The sequence below is a fragment of the Mesoplodon bidens genome (genome assembly GCF_964165515.1).
Source record: "Mesoplodon bidens genome assembly, chromosome: 1".
NCBI classification, from domain to species: domain Eukaryota; kingdom Metazoa; phylum Chordata; class Mammalia; order Artiodactyla; family Ziphiidae; genus Mesoplodon; species Mesoplodon bidens.
Window position 1 is genome coordinate 41,455,314 of NC_138176.1, and position 12,450 is coordinate 41,467,763.

At 35.9% G+C, this 12,450-nt stretch overlaps 1 protein-coding gene across 2 annotated transcripts in view; it reads left to right on the forward strand.

The window, feature by feature from the left end:
- Window positions 1–12,450, forward strand: part of PRKG1 (protein kinase cGMP-dependent 1) — a 1,281,256-nt gene that overhangs the window by 574,362 nt on the left and 694,444 nt on the right. The gene's annotated exons all lie outside the window — the stretch shown is intronic.

Here is a 12,450-nt window from a genome sequence, read left to right on the forward strand (position 1 = left end):
CAGTGACCCCCTTCCAACTCATCTTGCAAACTGTTAGAAGACCATATGACTTATGGGAATCTGGATGGAGAGTATTTAGAGAATCTTTATGCCAATCTTGTAACTTTTTCTGTAAGATTGAAATTATTTCCAAATAAAAGGTTAGAGTTTCCTGATTTCCTACATTTCACTGACCGAATCTTTCTCTCTCCTCCTTGCTGCTCTATAGGTCTCCTTTTCTCATAAACTTCATGTTCCCTTCTCAGTTCTCCACTAAACATCATCCAGTACATATTTGATGTCCTAACATGCACTGCTGGGTGATAGACTCTTGTAAAATCTTCTTTGTGCATCTGCTATTTAGCAATTTTGGGAAAGACGATGTGAGTCAAAACATGTTCTGTGCCTTTAATTAGAGACTTCTTGGTTAGACCTTTGAGGCCTCAATATATACCTTCCTACCTAACCAACCTATTTCCCAGTACCTACCTGATCTTCCTGATTCATTTCTTCACTGGCCCACAATCATGCCATTCTCATTTCTGCCTGTACACTTTCACCTGGATTGCCCTCTGCTTATTCAGATGGCAGGCATCCTCCAAGACCCAGGATGAGTCTCTCCTCCATTTAGGTCATCAGGACCAACTCATCTTCACTGATTTGCCATCTTCACCACACCCAGAGCACCCAGAATCTACATCACACAGCAGCAAGTTCTTAGTTTCTACTTTCCCATGTCATCTCCAAAATGAATTGACAGGTCTTTGAAGTCAGGGACTATTTCTTACGCTTTTGATCTTTTAGAGGCTGGCACAGGACTGACTCTATAGTGTGTATTAACAAGGGCCTGCTTTTTGATTGACATTTCAGTGCATTCTACAACAAAAGATTCAAATTGATTATCATTTATTGTGCATGCTACATTCAAAAAAAATTTTAATGGGTTATACATTTTCCCTCAACTTTTTCTAAGTACCTAATCTATTCTTGGAATCTCTATGATGTTTAAGAAAAAATAGAATATCTTTTCTTATTAAAAATATCTAAAAGCTATATACTCATGCTATAAAGTCTTTGAAAAGTGCAGAAAAGTAGAAAGAAAAATGAACAATATTGGTCAAAGAGACCCTTATTAACATTCCTGATGTTATATTATTTTTCTACAAATGAGCCTTTATAACTCTTGCCATGCCTTTTTCACACAAAATTATCATGAGAATTTTCATTTTAAAAGGAAATATTATTAAGTGGAAATTAAATGCTAGGTAGGTTAAATTGTTTTTTAAAAAAAGTTTGTCAGAGTATAGCACAAAGGACATTAAACAATCACATGTATCTTCAGAACTTTTGATATTTTGCCTAGGAAGTTACACAAAGTAGAACATAAGTGAGTCATTTTTTAAAAGGAGGGCCGGGAACAAATAATAAATCCAATGTAAAATGTTTTGTGTTTTATGCTCTAATTCACATCAAAAAACTTTAAAACATCTGAATAAGTCAGTTTTTGTTATGAGAGAGTGCTTTTTCTCTTGGTTATCAGCAATTAGTTAATCATTTATGTGTAGTAGCTTAATCAAAAAGGCAACAATCAAGAAAATTAAAACAAGAAAGAGGGAAAAGTAAAATGTAAAAAAAAGTAAATTTTATAAAATTCAAAAAGAAAAAAAAAAGGATTTGAAATAAAATATTTTGAAATGAAAAATAAAAGAGAGATTAAAAATATGCTCCTGACAGGTTCAGCTCACAGAGGGCATGATACTAGTGTTACCAAGTTTGAACCTGTCATTTGTTCATGGGAAAATTAAGAATCATACAACAGGTAGAAAACAGAAGTTCATGAAGTTAAGTGATATGCCCAGGGTCACACATCAGTGTGTGGCAGCACCAGGAATGGAAACTCTGAACCCAGCACTCTTTCTAACTGATGCTCTTTACTCCTATTAGATTACTTCCACTAAAAGTTGCTTTACTGCCACTACTGACTTTACCTTTAACTCCCTCTGGGGTTCTTAATAATGTGTGGTATTTGTCAGAAGAACTATGAGTTAAAGAGTGTCCCATCATTTCCACCACCACCCCCCCTTTTTTTTTTTTTTTTTTTTTTTGCGGTACTTGGGCCTCTCACTGTTGTGGCCTCTCCTGTTGTGGAGCACAGGCTCCAGATGCGCAGGCTCAGCAGCCATGGCTCACGGGCCCAGCCGCTCCACGGCACGTGGGATCTTCCCTGACCGGGGCACGAACACGTGTCCCCTGCATCGGCAGGCAGACTCTCAACCACTGCACCACCAGGGAAGCCCCCCATTTCCCCTCTTAAACACACCCACCAATAAATGCATTGCCTAGAGATAAAACATCACTTGTGCCATTTAATAAACAGAGACAAAATTGATTTGATTTTTTGGTAATCAATTAACTTCAATACCTCTTCTTGTCGCAAGTCCAGTCAGAGTTCTCATTTCCTGTCAGAAGCATACAAAACCCTGTAACTCTGAGCCCTAGAATATCCAGATCAAAAGGAATCAACAGTAGAAGTTACATGGACTGTGCCTTGTTGTATTGATTAACAAACGAGGCTGAACACTTTAATAGCATAAGCAAAAATCAATAGCAGAGCTATTCCTACAACTCGATCCCATTATTTCTGTGACACCATGTAATTCTCATTCCATTCAGAAAACATTGCTTTAGAAATTTCTCAAGTAATATAAAAGGCAAATCACTCATTTATAAGAAGTAACAAAATGTTATGTTTTGAATCACTTAAGAAATGACATCTTTTCAACGTCTTTTCTTTGACTCATAGTATGATTTTTAAACCAAAAAACAGTTTGAAGGACCATAAAGAAGTTACAAGTTATCTATGAGAAGGCAATAAGCAGCTCCAACAGCATTATAAGACACCAACTTGTAAGTTTTTATGGCAAAGTCGCTTTATTTTTCAAATATTGGGAAAGTGATAGTTACAATAGATTGTATTTTTTCACACCCTAAGTATTAACATACATAACTATTAAATTTAAATTGTCCAAAATGATAATGGCAGTAGAAATTATGGCAACAAATGTAGAAGCTGAAAAAATAAACAAAACTAAATTCACCATTGAGGTCTTATATACATTATTATTTGTGTCTGTTTATGAATACATACATTTAAAAATAGCTGTTATTTACTTCTTTTGAATACCATTGTTTGTTTGTTTGTTTGTTTGTTTTTTGAGCTATACGGGCCTCTCACTGTTGTGGCCTCTCCCATTGTGGAGCACAGGCTCTGGACGTGCAGGCCCAGCGGCCATGGCTCACGGGCCCAGCCGCTCCGCGGCATGCAGGATCCTCCCGGACCGGGGCATGAACCCGTGTCCCCCTCATCGGCAGGCGGACTCCCAACCACTGCGCCACCAGGGAAGCCCATTGTTTGTATTTTATGATAATAAAAAGCTAGATTTTCAAAATCCCATTATCAATCCAGTTTAGAACTTTGTTCTGCCAGTATGTCCAGTCTTAAAAATTGAATAGTAAGCATTTGTCCAGTTGAATTCCATTTAGTACTTTGTTGAAGTGCCGTATGCTAATCCCACTTATTAAAATAAAATCTGTTTGGAGGAAAAAAAAAAAACAAGAAACCTCTGATTTAAGAAAACATACCTGACATGGATAGAATTGAGGATCTAGTTTTGCCACTACCTTTTTATCTGTTATGCTGCATAGGAATTTTTAAAGCCAATAGCAGCCAGATTTATATGCTGAATTCTGACAGGACTGCTATCAACATAATAGTCACAAGAATTTTTTTTAATATATGCTAAAATAAGTTTCTTATTGGCAGGGTTTGTGATTTATTTACTTTTTAATCTTTGTATTCTTTGTACCTAGCATACTGGACAGCATCTTAGAGGCATATAATAAATGTTTAGCTAATGAATTTGAAAATGAATGCCCAGAAATGAGAAAATAAAGCTCTTAGCTTCTACCCATATCACACTTGCCTTTACTTGGGGTAGTGCTGTGGTTCAGAATGGGCCCTGGGGGCAGACTATGCTACCCTAGTTGTATAGTAGAATTACCAGTGTCTGGGCCCCACCCACAGGGAGTTGTCTTAATTGTTCTGGGCTGAATCCCAAGGAGAAATAATATTTAAATCTCAGGTAATGGACAAGAAGAGCAGCTCAGTCTGGGAACCACTGATGTATTTGCAAGTTTCACATATGTTTCTCACCTCCAGTGATAAATTAATCTTAGTTTTAAGCTAGTCAACTGTATGAAAATATTCTGCTTCAGTGTCTTCATTTTCCAAATGAGGAAACTGAATATTAGACAGCTTAATTTGTTTGTCTAATAGTAAACATCCAGTGTCAAAGCTAAGCCTGAAGTTCAGGACTTGCCTTAATACAGTGCTCATTTCCCCATCCCACATTGCACCATTACCCTCATGATCTTGGTAATGTTTTATGTGAAAAAAATAAAAGCTGCTTCAAACAATAAAGTGTCTGTCCATATAGATTAAATCCCAGGTATAACAGTTGAGGACAAAGACGTAGCATTTTATTATTTTCAATGGCCAGTGCAAAACATAACCCTCTCAAGTATTTGCAGCTCGCATAATGCAATTAGATGACTATGATGGAAAATATAATTATTAATATATGTGATGTACAGCTCTGGACATTCATATAAAACTAATGGAGAGCTAGTTTGATTTTTTAATTAACTGGCTGTTATGGAGGACAAGCAAGATGATGAATGTCTGAGAACTCAGCCTTACCTGACTGTGGCATAATGTAAAATCTCCTAAACATAATTATCCTTTGGCATCCCTAACAACGATAAGTACAACCAATCCCCATAATAGTTTTCTACCATGACTGTGTTTCAGTTAATGGTGAGACAAGAGAAGAAGAAAATAATTGGCATAGTTTCCATCTCAATGTGAAGTTATTGCAGGGAATAAGAAGATACATAAGCTAGAGTCCTTTAAAAAGTTTGGGCATGAAGCAAAATTGTCCTAAAGGAAAGAGATTTCATCTTTCCTAGGCTAGTGTTAAAAGTTGGTACATCTCTGTGAACCATTTGGAGCTATAGATTGACCTTAATTATTTTCTTAAGACTTGTCCTACTTTTTTTTTTAAGTATCATTTTAACTTTATGTATGTATGTATTTTAATTAATTTATTTTGGGCTGTGTTGGGTCTTTGTTGCTGTGTGTGGGCTTTCTCTAGTTGTGGCTAGCGGGGGCTACTCTTCATTGCGGTGCGTGGGCTTCTCATCACAGTGGCTTCTCTTGCTGCAGAGCACAGGCTCTAGGTGTGTGGGCTTCAGTAGTTGTGGCACACGGGCTCAGTAGTGTGGCACGCGGGCTCTAGAACGCAGGCTCAGTAGTTGTCGTGCACGGGCTTAGTTGCTCCACGGCATGTGGAATTTTCCCGGACCAGGGATCTAACCTGTGTCCCCTGAATTGGCAGGTGGATTCTTAACCCCTGCACCACCAGGGAAGTCCAAGAGACTTGTCCTACTTCTAAAACACACAGCCCTGGTATTCAAACCAGTTAAAGTATTCTAATGAGTTCCTTTTAAAGACTTCAGATATTGCTCTATGACACTGGTTATCATGACAGTATTTTAATGGTGAGAAAAAGGCAGAAGCTGTAAACTTCTGCCAGAGAGGATATGGTCTAAATGTTACAGTTTAAGAGGATGAAAGGATTTTTTATCCTACTTCAAACTTATCCAACCAAGTAAGTAATTTTTGACTGGTTTGTTCATTACCTGCAGTAGTTCCCTATCTTTAATGCTTACACAAATCCATAAAATCAATGTTAATTATTTCAGGCATGTGAAAAAGATTGTTAAATATTGTTCAGTTATTCCTAAAAATTTCTTTCTTTGGCCCTCACCAAGATTTTTTTTTTTTTTTTTTTTTTTTTTTTACTGTGAAGTCAATTTTGGTTGGAAATCTGTTCCATAATAACCCAAGAAATAAGTGTGTGCTTTCTCAGGTACAGATCCAAATGCTCTTTTTGCTACCTGGCTCAAAGGTAGGGACCAGAGTTTTCTGTGCTGTAACTCTAGGCGTTCATTAAAAATGTCAGGCTGTGATACTGTGGTGCGTACAAATTGGACATAGAGCTAGGTACCCTGAAGAGTAAGCTGTGATGGTGTTCCACCAAATGTGTCTAGAAGCTAGTGATTTATCTAGAATTTTATGGTATGATCTCATTAGTTTCCAAATAGGTAATCTATGAAAATGAATACGTTATATAACAGCTACTTTCTTTCATGTTATTATCAAAGCATTTACATTCACATCAATGGAGACCATTAACACCTCAAGTCAACTGAAAATTTTCAAGATATTGAATAAAAGAATAATTTTATATTGGCTAAAAGCATGCTACCAAATTGTCAAAGTTGTAGTAATGACCAATGTGTGATAACATAGTATGTTATTACCTATATGTATACATTACTTTCAATGTAAGAGAACTTTCACATTTAGAATACTTTAGCTTTTACTTTATATTTCTAAGCTATCATGAAAATTGTTTGACTCTGTGCTTACTCTTTTGGGGATTCTTATAGTAAAAGGCTAATATAAATAGTTAAATAAGTAAACTGTTTCTTGGATCCTGTATTCATAGATCAATATGCAATTCTTCATGCTGTTCTTTTGGGCTCTCTTACCAAATAAAGCTGAAATTACTATTCAGAGGTTTAGAATAAATTGTGATAAGAGAATAGGAAAAGCAATAAAGAAAATAGGTAATGGTGAAATAAAATCAGTGAAGTTTGTCACTTGGTTTAAAATTTTGATACTATATTATATTCCTTAATATTATTTATATTGATTACTTTTAGTTTCTATGGTTTTCATTCCAAATGTTTAAAAGGAAAGAGAATGCAGTTTTATTTTTGGAAAAATAATGCATTAAGCAATATTTTTTTCCCCAGAATAGATTAATTTTCAAACGTTTTGCTCAGAAATGCCATTTAACTGACAACCAGTTCAACTCATTTAACTGATATTTTAAAATCTCTTATTTTACGTTATAAATGTAAAATGTAACACCGTGCTTATTAAATTTTTTTCACCGTAACAAGTTTGTATAACGCTTTTATCGATAATGATATCCTGCTGAAATTCCTGTGGCTTTGGCTGGTTCTGCCCCCTGAGACACTCCAGCCTCTTGCCCCTTTCAGCCCAGGATCTTCATTAGTAATCACAGGATGGGGTCAGAGGACAAACGAGGCAAATCTCCTTTTGAAACCTTTGATTTGACACCTTAGACCAGCAGAGAATCATGTTTCCATATAAGCACAGAGCATTTTCCCCACCAAGTCATTATATGAATTACTCCCTAACTCTTTCCAAAAAATGCTCTTGGAGTAGACTGAATAGGAGTGAGAATACAGAAAGAACTTGGAGGGTCTGCACCAGGAAAAAAATAGCAATAGCTAAAATGTCTGAAATGCTCAGTGTCTCCTAGGTACTGTTTAAGTGCTTTAACTGCATTCACCAATTTTATCCCATTAGTAATCTTAGGAAAGAGCTAATTATCCCCCTTGTTTTAAATTTTTATTTATTTTTAATCCTTATCTTTATTTTTTTGTTTATTTAAAAAAATTTTTAATTGAAGTATTGATTTACAATGTTGTGTTAGTTTCAGGTGTACAGCAAAGTGATTCAGTTATATATATGTATATATATATATATATATATATATACAATATATGTGTGTATATGTACATATATATATATATATATATTATTTTTCAGATTCTTTTCCCACATAGGTTATTACAGAATACTGAGTAGAGGTCCCTGTGCTATACAGTAGGTCCTTGTTGTTTATCTATTTCATATATAGTAGTGTGTGTATTGGAGACTTGGAGGTTTAGTGCCCAGATAATTCTTTTTCCAAGTAATTATCTTCCATGATTCTTTGATTAAAACAAAACAAAATAAAAAAATGGGGACTAGTAGGGGAGGAAGATATAGAAATAAATAGACTTTTAAAATCTTTATTTTTTTCTTCTTTTTTACTCTGTACTGGGGCTAATGCCAGTGCTTACTATACTGTAGCTCTGGTTCATCATCTTGTTATACTGTGTTTTCTTCCATGGTCACATTTTCACATGGGGCACCTAGGAGCCATGATAGCTGCAAACTGTACTGAAGCAATCTGGTTGGAAACTATTTCATGTTCTCATAATTTTTCTGATTTACTATGATATAAAATGGAAAACAGAGCACCATCTTCTCTTTCTATGTGAAAGAGAAGTTATGTAGCCATTTTGGACCTATTCTGGGATCTATTTCCACATCTATATTAAAAGGATATTAGAGGGGCTTCCCTGGTGGTGCAGTGGTTGAGAGTCTGCCTGCCGATGCAGGGGACACGTGTTCGTGCCCCGGTCCAGGAAGATCCCACATGCCGCGGAGCGGCTGGGCCCGTGAGCCATGGCTGCTGAGCCTGCGCGTCCGGAGCCTGTGCTCCACAACGGGAGAGGCCACAACAGTGAGAGGCCTGCGTACTGCAAAAAAAAAAAAAAAGGGATATTAGAGTACATAATTGCCTGTGATCCTGCAAACACTAATAATTCTATGATTCTTTCTTTCATAAATAGTGAAATAGGAGTATAGAAAATATTGAGTTCCTCAGCTGACGTCACATACCTCCCCACCGCCTATACACACAGTAGGGCACAACTGGTATTAAAACTGTTTCTCTTAAATCCTGAATCAGGTACTTATTACCATACTGTGTGGCCTCCTCTGGGATCAGCGTGAACCCAGTGAAGTTGGAGAGTTGTCCTGTAGTGTTAAGTAACATGGTTTTGCACTTGGCCCTGCTCTATCTGACAGCTTTACCAGAATCATAACTAAAGATATAGCATTCATGTCAACTTGATGAATGTCTAAACAGTGCAGCAATTCCTAATAGCATCTATGAAACAACAAAGAGTTTAAAAGTCTTGAAAAATGGGACTGATGAAGTGATTTCAGTAAATGAAACTTCTGTTTGTCAGTCGTTAATATAATTTGCATAAACAAAATGGGAAAGATTGGTTAACGGCACTTTAATTGACACATGTTTACTGCTCATCAACAGCGTAGGGAGGATATTTGAAATCTGTAGAGTAATCTTAGGCTACAAAGGAAATATAACATCTGTGTGCAGATAGGTGACTTCATAAATGAAGTCATTTCATTTCAACATTTGCTCCCCCACTACCCACTTGACAGATAATGCTTACATGTATGTTACTGAATTTTTTTCATACAACAGCATAGCTAAAAGAAACTGCCACCAAGTGTGTGAAATTTCTGTACTTCTAACTCAAATTTTTACCGCTTGAGGTCTCCGTGATTGAGGGCACCCTGTCTGTTGTGAAGAGTGGATGCAAACCACAGAGAAAGACCATACCTAGGCTCTAGACCCACTTACTGCATCCATGAGCAGGGACGGGAACAAAGCAAAAGTGTTGTGAAGAGGGCAACTGACACAAAGATAGGCCGGAAATTGTCCTTCAAAGCAAAGTTAAAAGAATGAGGAAGCTTTAGCCCAGAGAAGGGACTTACAGGGACTTGAACTGTTTTCATGTAACTTATAAGAATGGGTGCCGTTTCCAAATCATTCTGACCATATAGGTAAACAACCATGCTGGATTATGAATGGTGATAATCTAGCTACATGCGTTCTTCATATCACACAACTGAAACGTTCTTAAAAATGTAGGAAAACAATATTTTGCAAACAGGTTTTTTTTCTTCCTTTAGCTTGCATTTCCATTTCAATGATTGTCTTTATTCCTATGTATTTTCTGTGGGCAGATACTACTCAAATTTACTTGATGCCTTTGCCCTCGGTATGTCTATAATGGGTCATAATACACTTAAATGCAACATAAAAACTCAACTGAAAGGAACATTGTAGAAAATCTATTTGAAATACAGATGCCATCCTCCTTTCCTCCTGAAATAATCTGCTTTGATGGATAGAGAGCAAATAACTAATTTTCTTGAAACTAAACACCACCTATATTTGAATTGTGTTTCTTTTGTTTTCATTATTATGGTTATGCAGTGGGTTACACAGTATCTTGGCCTACTATTAGTAATGAATATGTCCTCGTGGGAATTTGTGAACTATTGGCAATTGCATGAGAGGTTTTTCATTGCTCTGTTAATAGCTTGCCCTTTTCCTGTGTAACAGGTCCTCCTTTGTGTATGTCCCTTCCTGGGGCATGCACTTCATCAGACTGTATAGAGGAATTCTATCTCTTAGAGAAGTTGCAACAAAAAGAAAGAGAGATGGAGGGAGGGAGGGAGGGAGAAAGGAAGGAAGAAAGGAAGGAAGGAAGGAAGGAAGAAATTTAAACAGAAGCACAACAGCAAAGTGATTCGTTTGAATCCTTTTACTATGTTCTTGCCAAAATAAATATCTGTATAACAAGTTTTGTCATAGGAAATTATATTAAAGGAATTGTGATTAGGCTTGTCATTTTCCAAGCGTATGTACAAATTATTTTCTTTTTAGTTTTACGATAAAAAAGGTTTTACAATATTCTTAAAATATCACAAATATAAACAATCTATGTGATCAGTAGTAAATCAATGAATGGTTGCAAGAAAAGGTGACTTTATCATTTTTAACTCCCAAATGCACATAAGATTTCAATATTGGTTTCCTCTATATCAAAGACAGTTTTTTTGTTTGCTTTAATTTTTGTTTTTGTTTCTTAATTAGTGGAACAGAAGGGTTTTAGCTGCTGCTTCTATTAAGGTGGCTTGCATTAACTTAGTGGTTAAACTATTCTGTGCTCTCTGATTTACAGATTTTTTTTTCAGATCTACATATACATGTATCTATTCTTTTTGAAATTCTTTTCCCATTTGGGTTATTACAGAATATTGAGCAGAGTTCCCTGTGCTATACCGTAAGTCCTTGTTGGTTATCTAGTTTAAATATAACAGTGTGTACATGTCAATCCCTAACTCCCAATCTATCCTTCCCCCTCTTCCCCTCTGGTAACCATAAGTTCATTCTCTAAGTCTATGAGTCTGTTTCTTACAGATATTCTTTTCCTTCAGACCTTCACCAGTATATTTTACAAGTGCTATTTGTGAAGCAATCTAGCTAAATTATTCATGAGTTTATTTTAAAATATATTTATGCATATGCTGTCTCTGCAAGACACAATAATTGACAACAGTGGCATAAATTCCATTAAAAGATAGGAGTAGGTATAGACATTTCTATATGTGTGTATGCTATGCTGTGCATATGAGCATACAAAATAGTGTTTCTTTCATTTGTTTTCTGAGTGACCAAGCAGTCTTCATGGAAAGCAGTCCAAAAAAAAAGAAAATGGGCTAACAGCTATTGAAGTCTTCTTTTTCAGCTCAAATTATATTAAATAACTAAACTAATTCATTTTAATTATTACTATAGTTTACCCTCTTTTGAACATAATCCTTCTAGATATATTGTGCATGCTCTAAGTTTGCTTAAAATACAGGTATAAAAATGTAATTGGTTGTCGTTTAAATTGAGACCACCTTATATATGCAACAAATGGTTTATTTTGGAAAGTGTAGTCTTTCGGTAATTTAAACTATGCTCCTTTAATCTCAGTTTGTCTCCTACTTTAAAACCTCCCGTGGTTTTCTATGTGCTCTCTACTCATAAATCTCTGGTGTTTTCCATGCATGAAGAATAAATTTTATATTCTAAACCTAGACTCCGGGCTCTTGCACAGAAATCTCAGGCTGTTCCCCAACACATGCCAGTTCTTTCATCAATCTTACATCTAAAAATGCCTTTTCCTTATACTCTGCCTACAAATTCTACTCACAGGTCAAGACAAATTCGAATCCTGCCTTTCCCATGAACATCTATTTAGCCTAGTTAAGCCACACCCATCATTTCCTAGTCCAGCCTCATATGGGTACAACTCATTGTGGCTAATGTTATGGCTTATTTGAGAGGCATAGATCTTATCTTACCAGCAGGGCACCCTGAGAACAATGTTGATCATCTCAAACCAGTTTTACATTCATCCCAGGATATATACATAGGCGTGGAATTAATGCTTTATTTATACAAGTTTGGAAGGCTTTAAACTTGAAAATGTCTTAACTAGATCAAAGTAGGGCATGACACTGTTCATGTCTACAAGGGTATTTCCCTATCATAATTTTTAGTACCTTATATCAATAAAAGGCATCAATCAAAACAACTAGGTTAATTCATTTACTTATTCCATATATTTTACATAGCAGGAGCTCAAGCTTTTATTCTTAGTTCGAACCATACAAAATTGCAAATTTTATAGTTCAATATGGTTGAACATCAGCAAATTCATATGATTAACCTAATATTTGCCAAGACCTATGGATATAGTAGTAAGTAATAGAGGCTGCCTTTATGGAGCTTAGAGTATCGTCAGCTAGAAGAAGTACCTTTAATGTTTCTA